The sequence below is a fragment of the Camelus ferus genome, chromosome 3, assembly GCF_009834535.1.
Source record: "Camelus ferus isolate YT-003-E chromosome 3, BCGSAC_Cfer_1.0, whole genome shotgun sequence".
Classification (NCBI taxonomy): domain Eukaryota; kingdom Metazoa; phylum Chordata; class Mammalia; order Artiodactyla; family Camelidae; genus Camelus; species Camelus ferus.
In genome coordinates, this window is record NC_045698.1 from 24,427,029 (window position 1) to 24,453,694 (window position 26,666).

The 26,666-nt window shown below is 40.8% G+C and overlaps 1 protein-coding gene across 2 annotated transcripts in view; it reads right to left on the bottom strand.

Annotated features, from left to right (window-relative positions):
- PRLR (prolactin receptor) overlaps positions 1–17,840 on the bottom strand; it is a 141,671-nt gene extending 123,831 nt beyond the window's left edge. The window contains exon 1 of one of the 2 annotated variants that reach the window (XM_032470888.1): positions 17,305–17,840. The gene's annotated coding sequence lies outside the window, so the exon portion shown is untranslated. The remainder of the gene's footprint in view (positions 1–17,304) is intronic. The other variant, XM_032470882.1, reaches the window with a different exon arrangement.
- Between the last annotated feature and the right edge of the window lie 8,826 nt (positions 17,841–26,666).

The window sequence follows — 26,666 nt, forward strand, 5'->3', positions numbered from 1 at the left end:
CCCAGTATGAAGTCAATTTGTATATGTGCATTATGACATGAGTTTGGTAATCACAATAGTTCTACTGCCCCCAAAAATGGTTATATGAGGACAACTTAGGAAAACGACTCCATGGTTTGGGCTCTTTTGCTCTCATTTTGCATAATAAAACGCATCTGGGGACAGATTTTCACTCAGGGACCCCTCTTCTGATAGTAGTGCTCAGAATATAGAGACCATTGTTAAAGGCGGAGTTCACAGTTGAATCTAGTTCATACTTGACAAGTTGGTATCAACTAGAAGGCAGGGAGTTGCTGTTTTGGTGTTGGCACTACTAAGAGCTTTTCTATATTCTAAAACATCGAGTCCCCTAGAGCATTTAAGCTACCTGTCAAAAGAGAAGGGGAGAGAGCCACAGCAGTTGATGAAGATCTAATTTTGAGACATCATGATTAAGCTCTTCAAGTACAGGGTGCTGACTCAGTCACCAAGTCCAAGTATGAGATTCATTAAGGTATTTCGTTTTCAACTGTCATCAGTAATAATCAGTGTCACTCTCCCACTCCTATTGAATGTTTGCCATTTGTTGGGCCAATTCATCCATAAAAAGGAAGTCTCACTAGCAGCCATCTACCTACACAGAAGACAGATTCCCAGAGAAGCTCAATGCTTTGCCAGGAATAACGCCCTAGCTGCTTGGATAATCAGAGCCACCAATCACGTTGTACAATAATCAGTCCTATCTGAAATTCACTGTCTGCTCCCAAAAGAATACCATTAAAAAGGTCCCAATTACTGGCTGCTCTGTAAAGTAGGTCGTCATGAAATACCATTGTGGGGAGAAGTTGTTTCACATTTGAACATGCATCCGTCAAGTTCTTACATACTCAGTCTCCTGATTACTTTGGTGAGAATCCACATGCATTGCTTATGCTCTGGTTGAAGATTCCCCTCAGCCACATGTGGTTTCTGTTTTAAAAGAAGTCCACAACCTTTTAAGTTATTACATTTTGATCATGCCTTAGATTTCCAAGCATTCCCTGTACATTGTTGATGTTTACCTTAACGACCTAATGCAGGATATTTGGAGCACATATTTCTGTAGTTCCAATATCTATGTTAGTCTCCTACAGATTTTCACTATTGGATTCTTCCTATACACATTGCTCACAAATGCAAGTTACCTTTTTATATCACTCACTGCAATTGCGTCTAAGAAATTAGAAATAAATGGCAAGAACCAAAATTAAATAGTGAATAAGAGCAAGCATCTAAACCTGACAGTTACTCCTGGTATAGTCACCAAGGAGTGGTGTCACACAGCCAACCAAGTCCAAAGCCCCCTCCTCTTGGCCAAAAGAAGCCAGGCATTTTGCTTTTGGAATTGTTTGGCCTTCCAGGCAGATTAGTGAGTCACAAATCCTGTATAATTACATTGCACAAAAATGGAAGTAGGCATGCTTTGTGAGGTTGGTTTTCAATCCTCAGTGCCCAGGGCCCAGTTCCTGCACAGCCCAGCCTCTGGCCACCCAGGTCTTTGTCCAGTTGGAGGCCAGCATGACAAGCTTTCTAGCACCAGCAGGGAGCAGTGCCTTCACCGGCAATGTGATTTTTTGCAGCACATTTCCTGCCTTCTCCATTGTGCTTGCCAGGTGATGATGTGTTTTTGAGCACTTCCACTTGCCTTGGCTTTACTAGAGGAAGGACAAGTGTTTCTGCCTTCTCCTCATTTCTCAGAATTGCACACGGCCCAACCGGCTCTGATTTGCCTGTGGCGTCGAATGTAGGGCAAATGGAGAAGGTCTATTCAGCGAATCTTCCTGCTTCATCTCTCTTGAGAAGTTTCCCTAGTTTCCCTGAATACTTATCAGATCTGGGTCCCAAAGACTCATAACTTGGCTTTCCAGTTAAGTATTTGGCAAGAACGATGACCTTGAAAGCGTGCCATTTGTGTGGCTGGGTTTACAAAGCACCAAATCAACAAACTATTTGTTATCATTCCAGAGCCTTCCCTCCGTGTGTGACACACTGCTCAAACCATCTGAGTATATGGGGTCACGGGAGAAAGGAGCAAGCTCATTTTAAGGGCAACTATAGATGAGGTGCTTCTCATCCATTATCTTACTCCATCCTCAAAAATTATTCTGAAATAAAGGCATTTTCTTCATTATCTTGTTTTTATGAATAGAGAGACTGAGGCTCAAAAGAAGTGAAGCAAACTTTCCACGGGTCACACACCTCCTCAGTGGCACAGCCTCTAAGCACATTCAGCAGAAAAGAAGATGCTCATAGAGAACCCATTCATAAGGATTGTCAGCCACAGGTGCCACATTGGTTGGCTGGCAAAGCACAAGAAGTAGGGCAGGGGTTGAAATAAGTGGCCCATAAGAGGATTTCTGAGGGGCTTGCAGGCTTATCAATTCACGCTAAGCTCAGACTAAACACTTACTCCATGCCCTTGGAATTTTGCCTTGCTGACTGTACATTTGTTGGTTTCCCACCAAGTCATGAATTCTTTGATGAAGATGACACTAGCTCCCAAAAACTGAGTGCTTCCTTGGTGCCAGTGTTCTACATACTTCATTTCGTCTTATTCTACCAGCAACCCTAGAATGTATGTTTTAATGTCCACATCGTCCAGATGAGAAAATAAGGCACCGAGAGGTAACTGACTCGCTCCACAGCTTCACCCCTACAAAGTTATGGCTAAGATCTCTGCTGAGTCTGTCTGAACCCAGTGATGCTCTCATTTGCAAGACTCACAAATGACTCTTACCCTGACGGCAAGTTCCAGGTCTTTAAAAGACCCTAATTCATTGATGTTTAGAAATAAGAGTAAGGGCCCTGGCAGTGAAGGCTTACTTTTAACTCAGCTGGATACCAACAAGGCTTCTCATGATTGTAATGGTGGGATTTATACATCGGCAGCAGAAGAAGGCACTGCAAGATGTGATTGGAGGTCTTCGCTTGCCCCAGTAATGTTTTCCCTACCTAGCTGCTAGTGATTCCCACCAGGAGAGACCTTAGTTTGAACCATTGCCATTAAAATGCAAATGCTGGGGGTGTTCATTTCTTGAATTATGAGCGCCTGAATGGCTTATCAAGTTCTTTAATACTTTCTTAGGCACATTCAGTTCAGAGGACGAAGGTGTTTGGCAGAAGAAAGCAGACAACAGAATGGGAGTGGGGCCAAGAAAAGGATCTGGGGTCTTACGTGGGGCATCTTAGTGTGGTAAGAGGAGGCAAAAGGGAATCCTTTCTGGAACACAGTAAAATGATAGTGGAGGAGGTGAACTTATTTCTTAGCCCTTACGTGCTATCCTGTGTGAACCCCTAGATGAGATATGCGTAGAACTGGTCATTAGTGCGTGATGACCATGGGCAACCTCTGACATAGGTCAACACCAGACAGTCTGCTGCCTTAACAGCCTTGGAGTCCAGTCCTAACCAGGTAATCCCCAAACTTCCAACTCTTCAGGCTACATGGACAGCAATTTAGTTAGAACTGATAGGAGTAGGCAAGGATTCAGTTTCTGACCGTCTGTCATCTGTGATGATTTGCAGTGTGGCATGTTGCAATCTGAAAGACACTGCTAGGCTCTGAGGCAGAGGAAGCAAAGGTGAATCACATAGTGCTGCCCATCAGTAATAAACCTACGGCTAGCTTACACCAGGTGATGAATAAAGGTGCTGGGGGTAATGTTGCAGATAGAATGAGTGAATTCTCAAATTCTCCCTTGGGTCACAGGTTTTGTCCTTCCTCATACTCCTCCCAAATCTTGACAGGCAGCTAGCTCCACTGACTGATATTCCACTCCACACATCCTTCTGGACATCCAACCCGGGCAACCCTCTCCTGCTGACATACTTCTGAGACCCATGATGGTGCTGAGGCTCGGTGAATGCCAGGAGGAGCTAATACCTCTGGTCTCCTGAAAGTGGGTATATGTAGCAGCTTTTAGGGTCCAAGTGAACCCCAACACCCCTACATCCCTGCAGAAGTCTGAGCCCAAAGAGGCCTAGATCCCAGGTCCTCACCCTGATACTTAACTCCATCTGGATTATTTGTAAAATCACCACTGAAAAGAGAGCCCATGTCCACCAATATCCAGAGGTGGGCATCTCATGTAATCTCCTCTTCTCCTTTGTACTTGGCAGACGAGCCCCTCTATAAACATACTGCTGTTCATCCTCTAATAGTACACTTGAGTTGAGACAGGGAGCTCCGGGACCCATAAAGAATTGGTGCTAGTAAGACTGGGAGGTCAGTAATAGAATATAGTCTCTGCTTTCCCAGAGTCACAGCATCTCAGATGTGAAAGAACTAAAAAAAGACATCCAGCCCATATTTACACACATAGTGTATTTTTGTAAAGGTGTAGGATATTTTTTATGATAATCTGATAAGAGTGATGGCCCCTGGGGGTAATGGGGGGCTGTGGGACAGGAGAGGGAAGACCTATTTTTTGTTGAACTCTCTTTTGTACCTTGAATTTTAAACCATGTACAAAAATAAATCAACATTTAAAAGTCACAGATAGGAACAGTGTTATGGTTTCAGCGATATCCTTTGAAAAGTAAAATCAGAAAACTTTGCTGAAAGAAAAATAAAACTCCTCCGGTCAAACTCCAAATGAGGAAATGGAGTCACCCCTATGATCAAACAGCTGCCATCACACTGCTCTGATTCTTGAATGACTTGGTTTCTGGATGTATCTACATTTGATACGTACTCACCCTTGCTCTCTGCTGAGTATTTAATCAAAACCGTCCAATAAAGGAGGAATTGACCTTACTTGTTTGAAGATGAATTTTTAAAATTAAGCTACTTATAGGATTCTGAGCTATGTAGAGGATATTCAAAGACCTGAAATGGCTTTCAAGCTTTCTTTAATTAATTGATGTTCCACTGCAATCTTTCTAACTTCCATGAGATGATAATCTAATGCATGTATAACTATAGTTCTTTGTTTCCTTTGTAGTTCTGAATTTGAGAGTTAATGTAACTATAGGAAATCCCTGACATGCATAACATTTAAAAATTAACACTTATTGAAAATCTAAGTGTTGAATGAAGAGATTGATGACTTGATTAGATAAATTCAACAATTTCAATGAATGCACATCAATCTCAGTGGAAAATTACCCCATGGCAACTGGAGCAAAAAAGATTGCCTTCTACTTGATTGAAAATACGTAACAAGTTAAAACTTATAGCACAGAAGATGAATCACCACAATTACTGCCTTTACAGTCATTGCTGGAGAATTCACTAATGGAGTTAAAGAAATTTTCATGAATTTCTTTGTATAAGCCTTAATTCTGCTAAATGCATTATCGTTACCACCATTAGGAAGAGGGGAAAGTCCGTTACTTTCATGTTAATTATTGGAAAAACAAGTCACTTGAGAGGAGAACTTTCTGGAAGAAGATCTGCAGTAGAATGTAGAGGAGACAGCATGACATATTGTGTTCCCCAGACTCATTTAAATTCTAATAATAAAGAATCTGAAAGAAAAATATGTATGTATATGTATAACTGAATCCCTTTGTTGTACACATGAAACTAAATTGTAAGTCAACTACACTTCAATAAAAATAAGAATTAAAAAAAAAAAACTCAGGAGAATCTTCAATCTTTTTAAAGCAAAAATGTGATAACATGAATTAATGATTCTTCTTGTGTTAGTTTCTAAAGGCCAGCCTCAGATGACCTGGAGAGCAACTAGAATTTGCTACACGGCTTATTGAGTAACTTGGATCTTTTCAGTCCTTTAAGAAGGGACAGGTAGGTAGGGCTCAACTACAGGAACTATGTGTGGTGGGCAGAAGGGGGGTGAGGAGAAGAGGGAGAATTTCCTCGAGAGTCCTCTGGTGTTGGCATCTTTGTCCAGTCTGCTCCCTGGGTGGGGGTTTGTCCTCCCACCTAGCAGATGGCGGGTGGCTTAGATGCGATGCCCTCCTGGAGGGGGTGGGATCATCCAGCCTCTGAATTATGCCATTTCCTCTCCATTCCCTCTGCTGCATTCTCGGCCCAGCTGAAGGGACTCCTAGAGGTACCTTGAGATTTTTGCAGGAGAAACAAGTTCAACACTGAACTCGCAGTTTCAGTGATGGAAGAAAGGGTCGAAAGAGGCACAGCTTAATGATTAGGAGCTGCGCTCTCAGCCAGATTCTTCAAAACCTGGCTTTGCTACTCACCAGCTGTGTGATCTTGGGCAAATGACTTACCCTCTTTTATTTTTTTGCCTTGGTTTCTTTATTTATAAGTCAATAATAGGTAAGATTATTCATTAAAGGGTGGTTGGGAGGAATAAAGCATTAAAATGTGAAATTGTTAAAACAATGTCTTGGATACAGTAAATGCTTATTAAATGCTTGCTATTATGATGTTAGTGTTTATATGGCGAAACCGACCAACTACGAAAGGCCACATGTAAACATCTGACAGCAAGCATTCAGTAAACACATCCCAAGTGTCAAAATAATCAGAAAAGACATAAACTAGCAACATGATTGTGACATTTCCAGCACTTATGAAAAGCACAGTAATGAAAAACATCAAAACCCATCAAAATGGTCTTAAGAGATAGGATGAAATTTTTATGATTAGAGATTAAAAAAAAAAACCCAAACCAGTAAAGAGAAATTTCTCCTTGGACAGGAATTTGTTTTCTTCCCCAGCTTAAATAAGCTAAGGTCAAAATCCCCAATGTTTCCAAATAGCACTAGATGTTTTTCCATTTTGGTTCAAAACCAGTGGTCCAAGTTGAAATAGGGCAGGAGCAGCGATCTCACAGGACTAGGTCTGGCATCACTTTTCCTGGCCCTGTCCATCTGCAAGCCCTGCTGGCCCCACCTCCACATTCACTCCTGAACCCAATACTTCTACCCACTGCTACCCCTTAGTTGACCCATCATCACCTCTTGATGGACTCCTGATCAGCCTTCCAAGTTCTCCCTCTGCTCCCAGTCTACAATCCACTCTGCACACAGAAGTCCAAGAAAGCTCTAAAATGCAGGGTAAGACACATTACTCCCCTACTTAAAACCTCCCAGTGATTTCCTTAAAGCACTTAATCCTAACTCCATCTCACGATCGTGGGCCCTCTGAGCTGTTTTCCTCTTTGACTCTGTCCCTTCCTTCCTAAGGTCCAAGCACAGTGGTCTCCTTTCTGTCTCTTAAACATGTCAAACTTTTTCCGACCTCAGGGACTTTGCTCTTGCTGCTCCCTCCGGCTGGTCTTCTTTCTTCCTGATCTCTGTGTGGCTCTCTCTTTAGCATCGATCTGCTAGCTCACACGCCACCTCTTCAGAGAGGGTAACTCCTGTGAGTCTATTGAAAGCAGCTCCTATCAGTCTCTTTCCTCACTACATTTTTCTTCATAGCACTACCTTATTTGATTGTATATGTTTGTTTCTTACTATGAATATCTCTTTCCTCTCACTGGAATGTAAACTTCACATGAGCAAGAACATCAGTCCATCTCTAGCTCCTGGAATGGTCCCTGGTGCAGAGCAGACCCTCCATGAATATTAGTTGAATGAATAAAAATGGCCAGTGCTTGGCTAATGCCAGACCTTTGCCCATCCATCTCCCTGCAATCTCCTTAACAATTGCTTATCTTCTAATCTTGCAATCTCAGCACTCCAGAAAATTTCAGTGGTCTATCCTTCCCCTCTCCCACCCAAAACCTAGTACAAAAATTGGTTGATTTTTAATATTAATAAAATCTTCCTTGTCAGCTTAATTTCCAGAATATAAAAACAGTTCATACAGCTCAATATCAAAAAAATAAACAATCAAATCCAAAAATGGGCAGAAGACCTAAACAAGCATTTCTCCAATGAAGACATACAAATGGCCAATAGGCACATGAAAAAATTCTCAATATCACTAATTATCAGAGAAATGCAAACCAAAACTACAGTGAGGTACCACCTCACACCAGTCAGAATGACCATCACTAAAAAGTCCACAAATGCTAAATGCTGGAGAGGGTGTGCAGAAAAGGGAACCCTCCTACACTGCTGGTGGGAATATAGTTTGGTGCAGCAATTATGGAAAACAGTATGGAGATTCCTTAAAAATCTGAAAATAGACCTACCATATGATCCAGCAATCCCACTCCTGGGCACATATCTGGAGGAAACTCTAGTTTGAAAAGACACATGCACCCTAATGTTCTCAGCAGCACTATATACAATAGCCAAGACATGGAAGCAACTTAAATGTCCATCGACAGATCACTGGATAAGGAAGTTGTGGTACATTTATACAATGGAATACTACTCAGCCATAAAAAATAAAATAATGCCATTTGCAGCAACATGGATGGCCCTGGAGATTGTCATTCTAAGTGAAGTAAGACAAAGAGAAAGAAAAATGCTGTATGTTATCACTTACATGTAGAAGCTAAATGACACAAATGAATTTATTTACAAAACAGAAACAAACTCACAGACATAGAAAACAAACTTATGGTTACTGGGGAGAAAGGGTGTGGTAGGGAATAAATTAAGAGTTTGAGATTTGCAGATACTAACTACTATATATAAAATAGATAAACAACAAGTTTCTACAGTATAGCACAGCGAACTTTATTCAATATCTTGTCGTAACCTATAATGAAAAAGAATATGAAAAGAAATACATGTATGTATATGTATGACTGAAACATTATGCTGTGTATCAGAAATTGACATAACATTGTAAACCGGCTATATTTCAATAAAAAAAAAAATACAATCTCCTGAGAAGGGTTGGCATCTTAGACTTAACCAGATCCTGGATAATCATTCTCAGATTGATTCTGGAATCATGTTCCATATCCTAAGTTTTTCCATATTGGGGCAACCTGTATTCAGCTCTTTCCAAACCAAAATCCTGACTGCCCTAGCCCAGTCTGATGCTGGTGGCCTCTGCAACCAAATCATTCCCTGAGACTGAGAGGGTTTTACACAACCTAGTTAGTTCTTGGGTAATTCACCTTGTAAAGTCTACCCAATGACAGAGAATACTGCCATAATTATATTTTTAATAAGGGTGTGGACAGGAATGGAGTTAATTGGCTTTAAAATGGCTGAGACACAAAAGCAAGTGTTGATTGACTAAAGATCAACATAGCAATTGGGAAATTTAGTACACGGTAGCAGGGAAGTTTAACTTTTATCTTTCAATCTCATAATTACAAAGCTTCTGGCAACTTGCTTTCCCAACTGCACATACAGAAATTGTAGTCATTAGGTTATGCAGGGCCACTCTGACTATGAAGTAGTTTATATGGGAAGAAATCTTAACATTATGCTAGAAATTCTCCTTTCCTAAGAGCAGAATGATGAAGTTGCTACCCCATGAAAATAAGGTTTGAATGGTTCTCTCGGGTCCATGAGATCTAAAACAAGGCAAAAGAAGAAACAGAAATAAGTAATTAAGATTTGGATCTTAGCTGAGAAGTTCGGTCAGCTCTTAGTGAAGCTCATGTGGAGAACTGTAAATAAATAGGAAATCCAGGCTCCATTTCCAGAATCTTGATTTAATGGGTTTATGGGTGGGGGCCTGGGCCTCCGGATTTTTTAAAGCTCCCAAGATTATTTTCATGTGCAGTCAGAATTGAGGACCACTGTTTTAGAGGCTTGATTTGGGCTATAGCTGAAAGACACTAGAAATTGTTCTTAAATCAGTAATGGATTTCAAGCCCGGGAAAAAGAAAATAACCACTGTGGAAAGGAACAAAACTGACATCTTCTTGTCGTAATGAGGCTGTAGTGGCAAGACCGAGCCTTTTTCCACTGCCCTTCATAAAGACCTGCCAGCTTCATCATTGGCAATAAATCCAGAAGTTCTTAAGACAAACAAAGAATTCTTTAAAAATGCAGCTGTGAAAATCGCTGGGCTTTCTTCTCTATTTTTGGGTGTGTAGCAAAAATCAGTATCCTTTCAGTGAATAGAAGCTTCAGAGGAGAGAAATCAGAACAGCCTGAAAGCTCTGGGGTGAGGGAGACTTCACTACTCAGAGGTAAGACTGGGGGAGCTGTAAGAACGCATGACCAAGCTTTCATTCCAATGGAAACTCCGAGACGGTAGGGATGGGACTTCAGGGACCCCTGTGGCTGCCTGTGGGTCACAAACACTCAGAATCACAGCATTGGCAGCTCCAGCGGACGAGTCATCTTTTACCTACTGACCCGTCACACTCATTCATTCATTGAAGAAATAACATGGCTAGGTACAGAGTATTCTAACACCAATGGGAGACTGGGCACACACATTTTAGGAGTCCAAAAAGATGACGGGGAATTCAGTGGCTGAGAATCCTAATTTCACTTCTGTCAACAGCAAGCCTCCAGGCTCAAGGCAAGTAATTAAACTCCATTTCCCGATTTGTAAAGTTGGAGAGGTGAGGGAAGGTTACAGATCGTTATAAAATAGCTACTGTGGGCACTAATGGGCATGATAATGCAGCCCTTTGCAATGATTACATAAAGCCTGGTGAATACAAGGAGCTATGAGATACCAGTTGGCCCACGCTTAGCCAGGGTTGACTACAGGGTACCCCAAAAGCACACAGAGTACGGGAATGCGCAGCTGGTTACATGTTTCAGCTAGTCCAAGTCAACAGCAAACAATGACTACAAACAACGACTGTCTGTGAATTCAAAAGACTGCATAGAAATATACATGATTATAAAGTTTCCGCAAAATAAAGACCATACTTCTTGACTGTCCATTTCACCTCCTTTAAAGTACTACCCTTTTAATTTCATTTCCCATTATTATAAGACAGAGATCTTGTGGTTTTGCTCAGTAAATTTTCAATTCTGGCTTCACGTTAGAATATCCAGGGGAATTAAAAACAACAAAGATGACCGTAACACTGGCCCTCAGGCCCCATTTCTAAATTAATTAAATGAAAATGAATAAAAATCAGGACTTCTTAAAAGCTTCCCTGGTGATTCCAGCTGCTCTTTTTCACATCTCCACATACTCCATGCACATTTCCATCACCAAGACCAGTTGTACAAATTTCCTTGCTTGGGGCGTCTTTTCTTCCCCTCTGCATTTGTCTGCAGCTTAGCCTTACATCCCACAATGTCCACCTCTTACCCTGTCTTTTTCAATGTACTTTCGGGCTTACACGCTCACTGCCCTCTGGAACCCCCAAGTCTATAAACGTCCATTCGTGTAACGCTTAGCGTTATTTTACATTGCTCCTGGCATTTCATGTTTATGCCCATCTTCCCAACTAGATAATACGCTCCCCCTAAAATCCTTGTTTTAGGATTTTTACATTTTCCCCATGGAGTCTGGCACAGACTTCTTGGCTTAGAAGATGTTGAAAAATATGTATTACTGTTGATGTAGACACACTAAAATTCATTCCTGGCACGTTCTTACTGCCATTTCCCCCCAGATTTAGATTTCGAGTGGAAATGAACAAATGCTACTTGTCTGTCTCAGAAAGCATCTTGTACAGGCAGACCTCATTCTATTGGACTGGACTTTATTGCACTTTGCAGATATTTTGTTTTTACAAATTGTATTGTCAGATGATGGTTAGCCTTTTTTTTTTCAGCAGTAAGTGTTTTTTAATTTAAGATAGGTACATTTAGACATAATGCTACTGCACACTTAAGAGACTACAGTATAGTGTAAACATAACTTTTATTTACACTGGAAAACCAAGAAAGTTGTGATTTATTCTATTGCGATTATTTGCTTTACTGCAGTTGTTTGGAACCAAACCCACGCTCTCTGAGGAATGCCTGTATACCTTGTTCAAGCCCAGAAAGGAAACTCCCCTGCGGGCAAAGGTCTATAGTTCACAGTCAACCTTTTTATAGTATATTTTCCCATCACCATTTACGTGGTATTAGCTCATCAACTCTGATACACACAAACCAACCAGTAGAAAAAAGCAGAATTCAGGCCTCTGATCTCTCAGGCCAGAGGCTTCCTCTAACAACACCGGAACCTGACTGTTCTTCCTTTCGGAATAAATGAAATTTCAAGACAAAGTCATATTTTTACTTCTTTGATATATTCAAGGGCCACTTTAACTAGTGGACAAAAGAAACCAAAGCGGCCTTCTGTCATGTCCTTGGAATGTCCTTCTGGAAACTTGGACTGTATCTTGTTCAAGCTGTTTTAAGCAAAGGACAGAAATGGAGAAACATTTATCACCACAGTGAGATGATTTATTTAATGAGCTTTGCCCACAGACATGAAACTCTGGCTGTCTCCTAGGCTGATTTACAAAGTACCAGAATGACAAAAATACTGTCCTGGGAAGTGATTTTAAAATAAAGCTAAATCCAGATTCAAAAATGACACTTTGGTCATACGATGTTTGAAAGCTTCTTGAGATTTGCATGAGTGAGGGGATGGGTCCTGGTGATGAAAGGCACCATTCAGTCATCTATTTCATCAAATCCAACAGTGGCATGATGTACTAGACTTCAAATGATCACCCACTCCGCAGAAAAAGGAGGGTGAGGGAGGCCACAGACGGACCTCTTTTTCTCTTGTCTACTGCTTAACCAAGTAACTGAATTTGGGGACAGATTGGAGGAGTCTGAGCCAAGAATAAAGGAAGAGTTATGTTAGGAAGAAGGAAGAAAAATTTCCTATTATATCTCTTTCAGCTGATTAGTCTATCCCAGTCCTGTTTGATGGAAATATGCCAGTCGCATGTGTGATTTAAAATGGTCTATTAATAACATTAAAATTAATTAAAAGGAAGCACATAAGATTAATTTTCATAATAGTTCGTCTAAACCAATACAGCTAAAATATTACCACTCTAACTTATAATCAGTATAAAAACTGAGATAGCGATGTATTTTTTGGTACTAGGTCCTTGAAATCTAGGGTGTATTTTACACATAAGGGCACGTCTCAGTTCGGACTGGTCACATTTCAAGCGTGTAGCAGCCACACGGCGCTAGTGCTACTGCACCGCACAGGGCAGGTCTGGACAAGCTCACCAGAAACCGGGACGCCAGGCAGGAATCACTGTTCGCATCTAGCTGCCTAATACACTTTTAATGTTGTCTTTCTGGTAGCTCTTTCGCTATCCCTTAGAAGAGATGGTCTCACTGGCCACATGCTGTATTAGCAAAAAGTTTTGGCCCTTGGAGCAAAACAGACAATGGGATTCAAACACCAGCTTTATAACTTTGGGCTAGATGCTTCTTCATTTATCAAATCAAGACAACATAGCTAACTCACCAGATTGTGGGAAATACTAAATAAGATGGGTATCAAGTACACAGAACTGCCTAGAAGAGTGTAACAGGATTCAAACAATGATTCCCCTTTATAAAACCCGGCTTGGTTTGTAAGGGGACATCTCACTGTATTGGAGGCTCTACTGCTTCCAGAACTTTCCCTCCAGGGAGAGTTTCTTCTGCTCAGGCAGCCCTGTCACCAGTCTTTCACGGGGCTGGCGCCCTCTTATTAGGCAGGATTAAGTTTAAGGGTGACCTTCTTATGCAAATCTTCTCTGCTTGCATTATTTATTTATTTATTTATTTATTTATTTATTTATGAGTTTACTGAATTTTTAAATAACTCTTCAAATTTTTGTTTTGGTTTTTAATTTTTTTTGGGGGGGGGCAGAGGTAATTAGGTTTATTTATTTATTGTATTTATTTTTTTTAATGGGGTACTGGGGATTGAACCCAGGACTGACTAGAGCAGACTAAGCATGCACTCTACCACTGTGGCTGCCCTATTTAAAGTTGTCCCCAAACCCTGTTACTCTCTAGCCCCTAGCCTCTTTACTTCCTTTATAACATTTATCAATATCTGAAATTATCTGATTTATGTATTTGCTCACCTACCTCTTTGTCACTGTCTCCAGCATAGAAGCTCCATGAAAGCCACGACCTTGTCTTATTCAGAGCTCAGCAGGAATTTGTGGAATAAATGAATGAACGAAGGAACACTTAACACAGGGAGGCAAATGGAAACAGTGTCCTTATTCTAAAGGTAACAGACAATGAAAATTCCAGTTCTTTTGAACTTAAAAGCATCGCTCAGGAAGTCAGTGGCCGAGAGCAGCCTCACCTGCTGAGGATGAGTATTACTTATCTCTGAGTCTAACGGCTGGACTTGGGAAGGGGTGGGAAAATCATTCTCCACAGGAGATTTCATTGCTGCTGTCTGTTGATGTGTATCACATGCAAAGTATGTGTTCCTGCCACTTAAATCATCCAGAAGCTTTGGTTATTCCTGCCCTTTAGGAGAAGAACTGGGTTGGGACCCAGCTGGCAGTATGCAAAATGTATGACCCCAGGGAGCCTGGCAGCACTGGGCAGTGGAACAAGAGTGAGTGTCAAAGTCAGACAAACCAGGGCTTGGATCCTGGTTCTGCCTTTTATCAGCTATGCAGACCAGGCAAGTCATGTCAGTGTCTCTAATCCTCTGTTTTCTTATCTGCAAAGCTTTAAGTGATAATCTGTACCCCACAGTGTTGCTATGAGAACTAACTGAAGGATTGCAGGAAAGTGCTCAGTACATCTTGAAGGCTCGATGAATAGTAGGTATCAACATTGTCATCTTTGTATGCAAGGATGCCGGGATATCCTGATCTATCTTTGGAATGGCTACTTTGAGGGAATCCCATTTCCTTTTAAGGTTCTGATATTTCTTTGAGAAGTATTTCCGAGAGAGAGAGAGAGAGAGGAGAGAGAGAGAGAGAGAGAGAGAGAGAGAGAGAGGAGAGAGGGAGAGAGGGAGACATCAAGATTGCAGGTATTAGCTGAGTCGAATAAATTTGTGTCAAGCTCTGATAGATGACAATGGAGACATTTCCCTTTACAGAGAGTTTCTGGCATATCTGGAGATGGATGCAGCCATCAGACCTCTCCAGTTTCCACGCCAAGATGCTTGTAGCTACAGGCACAGGTCTAGCTGTTTTGTACTCTAAGTTATGGGCCAAAAGAGAATTGAGAGAAAGGGTCGAGACTCCATGCCAGTCTGGACACATTTCACCTGCTTGGCATAACAGAGTGCTCTGCCTGACAAAGGTGAGACAGTAAAGTTGACCCTGTATTCTGAACCCACCACTCATCTTTTAGAATAACTAGTCCAGAACTGATTTCACTCATTCTTTTGTTGACAAAAGCCCCATAAGAGAGAGAAGAAATTGCTCTAAAAAACGAGACTATTTAACACTTAGTTATAATCTCGTATTAATATCAATAATAGCAGTTCATCATTGACTATAGACTAGGCATTTCCATTTTGTATTTTCCTAACAACCGTGCAAGAAGGCCAGTAGTGTTTCCCATTTTACCAACAGGAAAAGTGAGGCTCAGCAAAGTTCAGTGACTTGCCAATGTGTGGGAGCCAAGATCTGAAGTCCAGTTTGTTGGGCTCCAAAGCTCCCTGTGTTCTCTGCCACACCTTGTTGGCATTACCAATGGAAGACTCACGTCCCACACGGTGTGAGTCCCTAGTATCTTAAAGGAAAAGTGCAGAGGCCATTACTATTCCTATTATGCACTGGGGAGCGAACAGTACTTAGTTTCAAAGCCAAGGCTTGGTCCCATTGTCTGACATTCAGCTAGGGGACCTGAAGAGCTCCCTTTGAGACTATCACCCTCTACAGGTGGCTCTCCTGTACTGTTTGTAGGATTGAAAACTCCAGGGGTGAGGACTATCACCATATGAAAGTCATTAACAGAGTTTGTATGGAGGGTTCCCAGCGAGACAGACTGGTGAAGCCCTTGGGACACAGTGTCCCAGGAGCTCACTCAGGAAAGGAGGGCTCTTTCCTTTGGCAGCATGACTGACTCCAGACCCCTGGGGAAGGCTGCAGACTACTCCCCCAGCCAGCCCAGCTGCCAGCAGAGGTTTGGCTGGATAGCTGATGCAGGTCCTCAAAACGAAGGCAAGGGATGTTCACCTGGGGTTCAGGTCTTCAGGAGATGTCTGCAAGCCTTCGGGGACTGCTTGCAAAACTTTATGTACATTCCATAAGAACATTTTCCCTCCCCTCTTGGGAGAGGACTCAGCTAATTCTCAAAAGGATGTATGATCCCCAATTTTTAAGAACCACTAAAATTAAAATTATCATCAGCTTCTTCCTTACACTATTCAGCAACACTTTTACCCCATTAATTATATATATTCATATGAATCATATATATAGTGATCTAAATACATATAGTGCATGTGTAGGTATACACACATATAATGTTTAATGGGATACACACACACACACACACACACACACACATCTCCTAAATGTTGCAAGGAAAACTGAGGCCCAGAGAGGGCAAATGTCTTGCGCAAATTTGCACAGCCAGAGGCAGGGCTGGGATTAGCAGCACTCCACTGACTGAGAAGCATGAGACTCTGGTGGGAAATCTATGCCAGCCAACTTGATGAATGAAAACAAATGAAACCCTCCAGATTCATAATAAGGTTCTGCAACCATTTTTCAAGTCCAACCATCGAAAATCCTCACTTGTTTGTTATTAGGGCAACGTGGGCTGCTTCCCCGGGACACAGGTAGAGGTCACTAAAAGGATACTCTCCACTCATAGAGCTAGAACTCCAACCCTCGCTTGGCAGCGCTCTGGCTCCCCGGTTACCTGAGTTTGCCCGACTTCCCCCTCCTTTCCCCTCTGCTCCTCTCCAGAGGATTCTCCCGGCTTCCTTCCTCTCCAGCTGGAATTGCTCTGCTGAGGTCAAGGCGCCTCCGTTCGGCTCCAGGTTGCGGGTTAGAGCCAGGAGTCTGCTTACCTGCCACTACTCCCACTGCCTTTGGGGAGGGAGCGCTGCGCCTTCGGGTCAGTGCGGGTACCACTCAACTTAGCACGCCGGATACCCGGGAGGCGGCGGCCGCTGCCGCCGGCACCTGCCGCCGGCACCGCTGCTGCTGGGCGAGTCCTCCAGCCCGCTGTCTGCACATCACCTGTATGAGCCCCTTCCCTCTCCCCGCTATTTTCCTCTTTTCAATTCGACGCAATGTACCTTCCGAGAATCCCACAACCCCGCCGAAACTCATTCTCAAGGGTGCATCTGAAGATGTCTTTTATAACCACTAATGTGTGCAGTTGTAAAAGCCGCAGCGGGTGGAAGGGAACGGAGGGCGGATAGAGTATTTTCAGTTCCTCTGAGAAGGGACATCCGTGCAGTCAGAGCCCCGGCTCTCCCCCAGGCTGCCGCCGCCGGGCGGCTCCGGCGGGTTTCCGGCGTTTTCCAGAGCTGCCCGCGTTCCGCTCGCGCCCGCCCGCGGCCTCGACCCCGCAGCCCCCGCGCCGCGCCGCGCCGCCCCTGGCCGCTCGGCTCAGCCCGCGCTGGGTACTCACTTCTGCCGGGGGCTAAGTCTGCCGTATCAGTCCGTGGGCACTTCCTGCCAAAGGACGTGGAGCTCCATCGCGTGTAGCGCGGTTTCGCGAACAGCTGGTAAAATCCAGAAAGCCGGACAGGAGCCCGTAAGACCGAAGGGGAAGGGGGCGGGGGGCGAGGGGGGGGGGGGGCCGTGGGGGCGGGGGGCGCGGAGCCCAGCCCGAAGGCCGCGAGTCTGGGAATGTCAGCCCGGGCTCCGGCAGCCCGGCGGCTCTGTGAGAAGAAGCCCAAGTGCACTTGTTCACTCTTTCTTTATTTGGAGGAGGAGTCAGGGTTACAACATTTCTGCTCCTTGCTGGAGGCAAAACAGTCATTGTCTTCAGCCCGCCAATGTCCATAGCCGGCCAGTTTTCCAGGTGAGGGAGGCAGCTCGGGGAGCGGGAACGCAGCAGAGAGGTGGAGAAGAAAGGACGGATTCTCCCCAGCTTGGTATTGCCTGATGAGGACCCCACATCTTCCACTGGAACTGCACCAAAACACAGACTGACAAAACACTCACAAAAATGTCTTCATGAATGGAGTGACCTCAAAGGTGATATTTCTCCTGGCAGCCAAGATATGGAGTGTCCCCGTGTCGAATTTCTTTCCTAACTTCTGAATAACCTTGAACTGCAGCTTCACAGCATTTGAGGGGAGCCCCAGGGATTTGAATCTCACCTTCTCTGGGAAGGAGGGGACAGAATGAAAGGGGCAAAAGAAAAACAAAACAGTCAGTGACCTGAAACAGCGGGTTTTGCTTTCTTTTTTGATACCCCAAACCTGAAACTTGCAGAGTGTCTGTTTATTCTCTGCCACATGAGTAGAATACATTGGTGGTGCTGAAAGACTCCACTCTTTTGCTGTTTTCCGTGAATATAGAATTTATCATTTCTAATAGAGCTGTACGTGGGTCTGACTTTTTTTTTCCTGGTAATAAAACCAGACACAACCACCACAACCACCACCTTTTTATCTGACAAAAAGTAATGAAACAAGTAATACTAGTTGCCTGAATCAAATAATTATCCTTTAATTAGTAAGTTTCTACTTCTGTTTGATGCTATTAATATCGCATCTGATTGTTTCATAACCCACAGGGGCACCAAGGAGATATTTTGAACAAAGACTATGGAGTTTCAGCAAAAAAAGGTTATTAGAATGCTGTGTGGCCTTTTCCCTTTTGAGTGACCGCCACTGTGGAATAATCAGCAAATGACATTCAGTAGCAGCCACTTGCCAAGTCTCAGGAAGCCACTGAAATCCCAGGATGCTTAGGTGATCCTTCTGGACTGGAAACCAGAGGCACCTGGAAAGACATAATCACCTGATGCTTCCTGTTCAGTAATATGACCTTGTTCATGAAACTGTGGATGCCATCTGCTTCTCTCTGCTGATGGGAGACGCCTCTTTTGTGCGTACTTACCTTCACTCAGGCCACAAAGGTATGCAACTCCTATTGATTTTCCAAAGCCCTAGGTGATATGGGATCTTCAATGGCAGACTATTTCTACATGACCTTTGCAAAGCAAGGGGTCATTAGTTTTTTTGGAGTAGTTCTAATCAGACAATTTTAATAGCTGGTGAAAAAAGCATCATCCTAATAACTCTAGACTGTCAGCTCTTGGAAGGTAGGGCCCTCACTTTTCCTCCTCGTGGTTCCTAGTTAGCTGCAGGCAGCTCAGCTCATCTGTGTTCCTGGCTTCCTGACTGGTTGTTGAGTGACTAATCCACATCTCACTGGGTGAGGCGGGCGAGACTGGCTTTCTCCTCCGCTGTGCAGCACAAGTCATGTCAGTGAACCACTAGCATTCACACGCAGTACTCAGTGGGTTAATTACCTTGCCCCGGCTTTACTGAGATGATGAAGGAAGTCCACCATGAACCTTAGCTTCTTTCCCCATTGCCTCGTCTCCTTTTCTACACACTAACGTGCTCTGGTCCCTTCATGTGTGTAACCTTCTTACACGTCTGTCTTGTCACTGCCTCAGTGGGGGTGTTCCTCCTTTTTCCCCAGCTACTCCTCCAGCTGAGTCCTAGACCCCAGCCCTGCCCACTGCCTGCAAGACCTTGCTTGACAGCCAGTGCAGGGGAAAGAGACCAGATGTTGGGATGGGTTTGGGTCTTTGGTATTATTTGGATTCCCTAACCCTCACTTGCCTCACTCTAAATCAGATACAGTGATATTGGTCTCAAAAAATAATAGTGGTGATTATTAATTACTGGTAAAAAGAGTAATGATCACGTATGTGAAATGCCTGACAAATAACAGAAAGTCTAGAAACATTAAGCCCATTTTTTTCCCCTTTCCATTTCCCCCTACCTTTCTCTCATATTTAATGTTTTCTGCCCCAGGGGCTTCTTCCTTAGCCTACAGCATCCTTCCATCTTCCTTGATGCTGCTAACCCTTTTGGTGGCTTTACAATTTAATTCACTCCTTTCTTCATCTGTCAAACAGTGAAAGCATGCTCTGCCCTCAGCCTCCCTGACTCACTGCCCTCTCAATGCCATGCCTCTGTGGTTCGTAATCTTGGCTGCACATGTCGGTCATCTGAAGAGGGTTTCAAATATACCGTATCTGGGTGTCACTTGCAGAACTTCTAATTCAGGAGTTTTAGGGTGGGGTCTTGATTTCTGTTTCTACAAAGATGCACAGGCAGTGGGGACAAAGGCTGCCTTAATCCCCTTTGCACCCCGACATTCCCCACTACTCTCACCTGCTCTCAGGGGGTGTCCGCCTGGGTCTCTCTGCTGCGTCTGCTCCCCTTCGCTCCTTGATCCTGAAGCTCTCATTCCTCGGCTCTGAGTCCCTGTCCTCCCCTACTTCTCTGTCTTTCTGGGGCATTCCTCTGCTGCCTTTTGCTGTGACCCCTCTTGCTTCTTCTCCTTCCTGAATGGGAACAGTTGTGTGTTTGGTCCTTCATCACACCCTCTCCTCCTTTCATCCAGTCTCGTCTCCGGAAGTGACCACCATTCACTTATTGGTGCATATCTGTCCTCTATCCTACACGAATGTGGTCGTGTCCTTATATGACATGCTTCTATTGTTTAAACTAAAAATTGAATAATTTCTATGACTTGTCTTTTTTAAACTTCACACAGTATGTCTTCCAGGTTTCAAGCTACAGACTTAACCTTTTCTTTTTAATTGCTGTCTAGTTTGTAATTTATTCTATTGTTCTTGCATTGTTAGATCGTTGGTAATTTTAATTTTTTACTGTAAAAAGTGCTGCCATGATTATCTTTGCATGTACCTTAGGACAGATACTTAGAAATGGCATTGCTAGGTCAAAGGGAATGAGAAGTAAAATTTTGCTAGATCACTGCTAAATTGCTCTCCAAAAATGTTGTAGAAGAAATTCCTAGAAGTGAGACTACTGAGTCAGAGGATACGAACATTTTAAATTTTCATATATACCTTTAAATTCTCCCCCAAATACTTATCAATACATATTCCTACTCGAATACACTCCTACCAAGGATGTTTTCTCACAACCTTGCCAGTACTGAATTTTATCAATCTAATTTATGTTAGTTCAATCAACAAAGTATTGTGACTTAGTATTGTTCTAATTCACCATCCCCTGACTTCTTGTGAGGTTGAATTAATATGCTTATCATCATTTGAATTTTTTTCTCTTATGCTTTGGCTGGTCAATCCTACATCTCTCTTTCTTCTGGTATATTTTTAAAATTAATTTTTGATGTCTACTTTACTATATTTTATTAGCACTTTGTTAAATACATTGTAAACGTTTTCCTGTGCCTGTCATGTTTCCCTTGATTTTGTTTATGGGCTGTTTTACTGCACAAAGTTTTAAATTTTCACTTGTTTAAATCTATCAATTATATTCTATTAAGGCTCTGAGTTTTCTCTATTCTTCCTTGCTTCTAATACTGTTAAAAGTTTTTTTTTTAAAAGATCTTTAATAACCTTGGGAATTGTCTTTAAATATTATATAAAGTGGAGAATTAAATTAATTTTCTTCTGAATGCACAGTCAATTATCCTATTCCTTTTTATTGAAAAATCCACAATTTTTCCACTGATTTCTACTGTCAAATAACATACATTTCCACATATATTTATATCTATTCTGGACACTATTCTGTTCTGTTTATCATGACTATTTGCATGCTAATTATGCACAATTTTGATAACTGTATTGTAAAAACAGTATAGTTTAATACTTCTTAGTACAAGTGGTTGAGCAAGGTCTTTCTTTTTAAAATTTTCTTGATAAATGTGATATATTTATTTTCCCATAAAATTTTAAAATCAATTTGTCCAAATTAAAAAAAAGTTAGTCTTACACTACATTTATATATTAATTTGGAAAAAAAAATAGATATCATTAAGGCGTTAACTCTTTCTACCCAGGGAATATGTCTCTCTGTCTACTTAAAAAAAATCTTTAAAAAAATATCCTTTAATTTTTAAATTTAATCTTACAATGTCATTTATTTTATTGTATGATAATTTGCTTAATTGTACCATGTGATGAATATTTAGGTTCTTCCCCAATATTTACTTTTATAAATAATGTTACAATGAATCTATTTGTAGAAAGAGATTTTGTTTGAGGAAAATTTATTTCTTTAGTCTGAAATCCCAGTAAAACATACTTAGGTCAAAGGGCATGCACATTTTTATGGCTCTTGAGATTTAAAAGCTTATCTTTTCTAATAGTGTCAACTGTTGATATTTCCTCTGTCACACTCTATATCCAATCAGGCACAAGGTCCTGTAAGTGTTTTTTTTTCCTTTTACTGTTAAGTTCAGGCTTCTTCCTCTTTAGTAATCCCTGACTAGCTTCACTTTCACCAGTTTTGCCTGTAACAAATGCAGGTACTTCTGCATTTGTGTGAATCTGATTGCATTAATCCTTGAATTAAAAAATTTTTACGGTGTTATTTCCCACCGAATAAAGTTAAAACATCTTTGCTGATTTCAGTGGGTTTCAGAGAAGTAACTCAATAAATATTTACTGTGTGTTTGCATCCCATCTTCCTTTCTTGGAATGTTATTTTCCCCACTCCTCACCTACATGAAACTCTATCTATTCTTGATTTCCGTATTCAATGTCACTTTCTTCTAAAAGTTTTCCCTGATCACTCCAACTCTGAAGGCACTCTGCTTGCTTCTGTCTAGCAGTTTATAGTACACCCCTCTGTTCTACTTCCAAGTAGCATCGTGAAGCTGATATGAGCTGACACACGAGTGCATTTGTAAATTATAAACCATGTATAAAATAAGGCACTACTATTATTAGACAGTGTTTCCTGCCTTCCAGGGAAACCTACACTACCTGCATAAGCGGCGAGGCTAAATACAACTGTCATGAGCTTGAGAATGGGGCTAATTTTCTCCATGTGAACATGCAGTAGGAAGATGCTAAGATTGCTGGCCTGTTGAGTAACAGGACTCAAGTCTTCTAAACCCAAAGAGGGAAACTGAGCTTGTTGAATCAAATGAGATGGTTGTTAGTCCCTGCTGTAGTTACATGGAAGTATTTCGGGCTATTGTGGTATAAGTCTTGCTGCTCAATATGTAGTCTTTGGAATAGCTGCATTGGCATCACTTGAGAACTTATTAGAAATGCAGAATCTCAGACCCTACCCCCACCTTCTAATTCTACATATTAACAAGATCCACTGTTCCAGGGCTAGATTTCATAAAGCCCAAGTGATGGCAAAGTGACTGTTCCTCTGGAAGTGCCCAAATTGCACTGGGCAGGAGGATGAGTTGACTTTGACTTACATGTTTTATCCATCTCTACCTTGTGGTAGTGATGGTGGCAGGTGAGGGGTGGTGTGCATTTAAGGACTGGCTGATGTCACACATTTCACCTCTAGGACTTACTCATCTTGCATAACTGAAACTTTATACCCATTGAACAATGACTTCATATTTCCTCCTCCCCTTTAGACCTTGGCAGCTACCATTCTACTCTTTGCTTCTATGAGTATGGCTATTTTAGATACCTCATATAAGTTGAGTCATGCAGTATTTGTCTTTCTGTTACTGGCTTGTCATTTAGCAGTGTGTCCTCCAGGTTCATCCATTTTGTTGCATATGGTAGGATTGCCTTTTTTAAGGCTGAATAATATTCCCCTGAATGTATATACTACATTTTCTTTATCCATTCATCTGTCCATTGTTTTCATCCCTTGACTATTGTGACTAATGCTGCAGTGAACATGGGAGTGCATATATCTCTTTGCAATTCTGATATCATTATATAATATATATATATCTCCCAGGAATGGATGGATCATATGTTAATTCTATTTTTAAATTTTTGAGGAGCTTTTATACTATTTTCCATAGCAGCTGCACCATTTTACATTCCTACCAGCAACACTCAAAAGTTCGTTTCTTCACAACTTTGCCAATACTCATTTTTTTTTTTTTTGGATAATTACCTCCCCAACAGGTGTGAGGTATTACCTCATTGTAGTTTTGATTCACATTTTCCTGATGATTGATGATTCTGACTATCTTTTCTTATACCTGCTGGCTATTTGTGTATCTTCTATAGAGAAATGCAATTTAAGTCCTCTGACCATTTTTAGGTCAGGTTGTTTGTTGCTGTTGTTTGCCTTTGAGTCATAGGAGTTCCTTATGTATTTTGCATATTAACCCTTTATCAGATATATGGTTTGCAGATATTTTCTCACATTCCATAGGTTGCGCTTTCATTTTGTTGATTGTTCCTTTGTTGTGCAGTAGCTTCTTAGTTTGATGTAGTTCCACTCATTTATTTTTATTTTTGTTGCCTGTTTATTTGGCATCATAGCCGAAAAGTCATTTCCAAGACTAATGTCACCCTTATCAAAGATCAGTTGACCATAAATGTGTGAATTTATTTCTGGGCTCTCAGTTCCATTCTGTTGGTCTGTACATCTGTTTTTATGCCAATACCATACTGTTTTTATTACTGTAACTTTGTGAAAAATCTATAAGTCTGGGATCTCCAGCTTTGTTCCTCTTGCTCAAAATTGATTGGCTATTCAAGGTCTTTTGTGGTTCCATGTGATTTGTAGAACTGTTTTCACAAATACGGGATTATCTTTACATTTGATTGTGTATGCTTTAATTTCAGCATTGTTGAATAATTTTCAATGGATGAGTCTTTCACCTCTTTAGTTAAGTTTATTATTATTTTATTATATTAAAATTGAAAGCATTTTTTGATCTTACTTTAAATAGGATTGTTAATTTCCTTTTTGGCTAGTTTATTGTTAGTATATATAAATGAGCATGTATATATATATGTATATAAAAGCACGTATATATATATATAAAAATGAACTATGTTGATTTCGTATCCTGTAATTTGACTGAACTTTTAAATTAGTTCTGACAAGTTTGTGTGTGTGTGTATGCAGAGTCTTTAGGGTTTTCTACATACAAGATTATGTCATCTGCAAGCATAATTTTACTTATTTCTCTCTGATTCAGATGCATTTTATTTTATTTTTTTTCTTGCCTAATTGCTCTGGCTAGGACTTTCAATATTGTATTGAATAGAAGTGGTGATAATGGACATACTTGCCTTGGTCTTGATCTTAGAGGAAAAGTTTCAGTTTTTCACCATTGAGTATGATGATACCTGCGGGCTATTCATGTATGACCTTTATTATGTTGAGGTATTTTCCTTCTGTTCAAGTTTGTTGAGAGTTTTTCATCATTAAAGGGTGTTGGAGTTTTAAAGGTGTTTTTCTATATCTGTTGAGATAATCATGTAATTTTAATCCTTCATTCTGTTGATATAATGTATCACATTAATTGATTTGCAAATGTTGAAACATCCTCACATCCCAGGGATAAATCTCTCTTGGTCTTGGTTTATATAATCCCTTTAATGTGATAATCCTTCTTCTGTCATGGAAGTGTTTATCACTACAAACTTCCCTCCTAGTACTGCTTTTGCAGCATCCCTTAAGTTTTTGTATGTTATGTTTTCATTTTCATTTGTCTCAAGTAATTTTCTTATTTCCCTTTTGATATCATTGACCCAGTGTTGTTCATAAGTGTGTTTTTTGATTTCTACATATTCATGAAATTTCCAGTTTTCCTTTTGTTACTGATTTCTACTGATTTCATTGTGTTTTGAAACAATTTGTAATTGCTAAATCTTCTTGATGAATTGATCTTTTTATTATTGTATAATCTCCTTCTTTACTTACTGTCAGTTTTTGACTTAGTGTATTTTGTCTGATATAACTATAGCCATCTCTGCTTTCTTTTTTTTTTTTTTTATTGTTTGCATGGAATATCTTTTTCATTCCTTCACTTTTAGCCTTTATTTGTTCTTAATTCTAAAATGAGTCTTTATAGATAGTATATAGTTGGGTATTGTTTTTTTAATTCATTCAGCTACTCTTTGTCTTTTGATTGGGGAATTTAATCCGTTCACATTTAAAGTAATTATTGATAGGAAAAGTTTCTTATTGACATTTCATTAACTGTTTTGTCTGTCTTGTAGTTACTTTGTTTTTCTTTGCTTCTCTTGCTGTCTTCCTTTTGTATTTTGCTGATTTTTTAATAGTAATATGCTTTGACTTCCTTCTTTTTTGTTTAACTTCTATAGCTATTTTCTTTGTTGTTGCCATGAGCTTGTTTAGAACATCTGATAGTTATGAGTCTATTTTAAGCTAATAACAACTTTACTTCTATTGCATATAAAAACTCTATACTTTGACTTCTCCCCCAACACACACACACTTTATGCTACTGATGTGACCATTTGCATCTTTTTATGCTGTATATCCATTATGAAATTACTTCTAGTTATAGTTATTCTTAGCACTTGTCTCTAAACTTTTACATTAAAATAAAAAACGTTTTATATGCCACCATTACAGTATTCTGTATTTGTCTATAAATTTACCGATAAGTTTTATACTTTGATATGCTTTTTTATTGCTGTGTAGTGGCTTTTCATTTCAACTTGAAGAACTCACTTTACCATTGTGCAAGTTGCCAGCCTTTTAATTTAATTGGTTAAGGTGAACATAAAATCAACCATTTTAAAGTGTACAATACAGTGGCATTTAGTACATTCATAGTGTTGTGCAAACAGTTATATTCCAAAACATTTCATCACTCTCAAAGGAGACCCCATATACACCCATTAAGCAGTCACTCCCCATTCCTCTCCTCCCAGCCCCTGGTAACCACAAATCTGCTTTCTTTTTCTGTGGATTTACTTATTCTGCTTATTTCATATTAATGGAATTATACAGCATGTGATTTTGTGTGTGGCTTTTTTCACCTAGCATACTATTTTTTGGTTTATCCATATTGTCGCATGTATCATTATTTCATTCCTTTTTTATG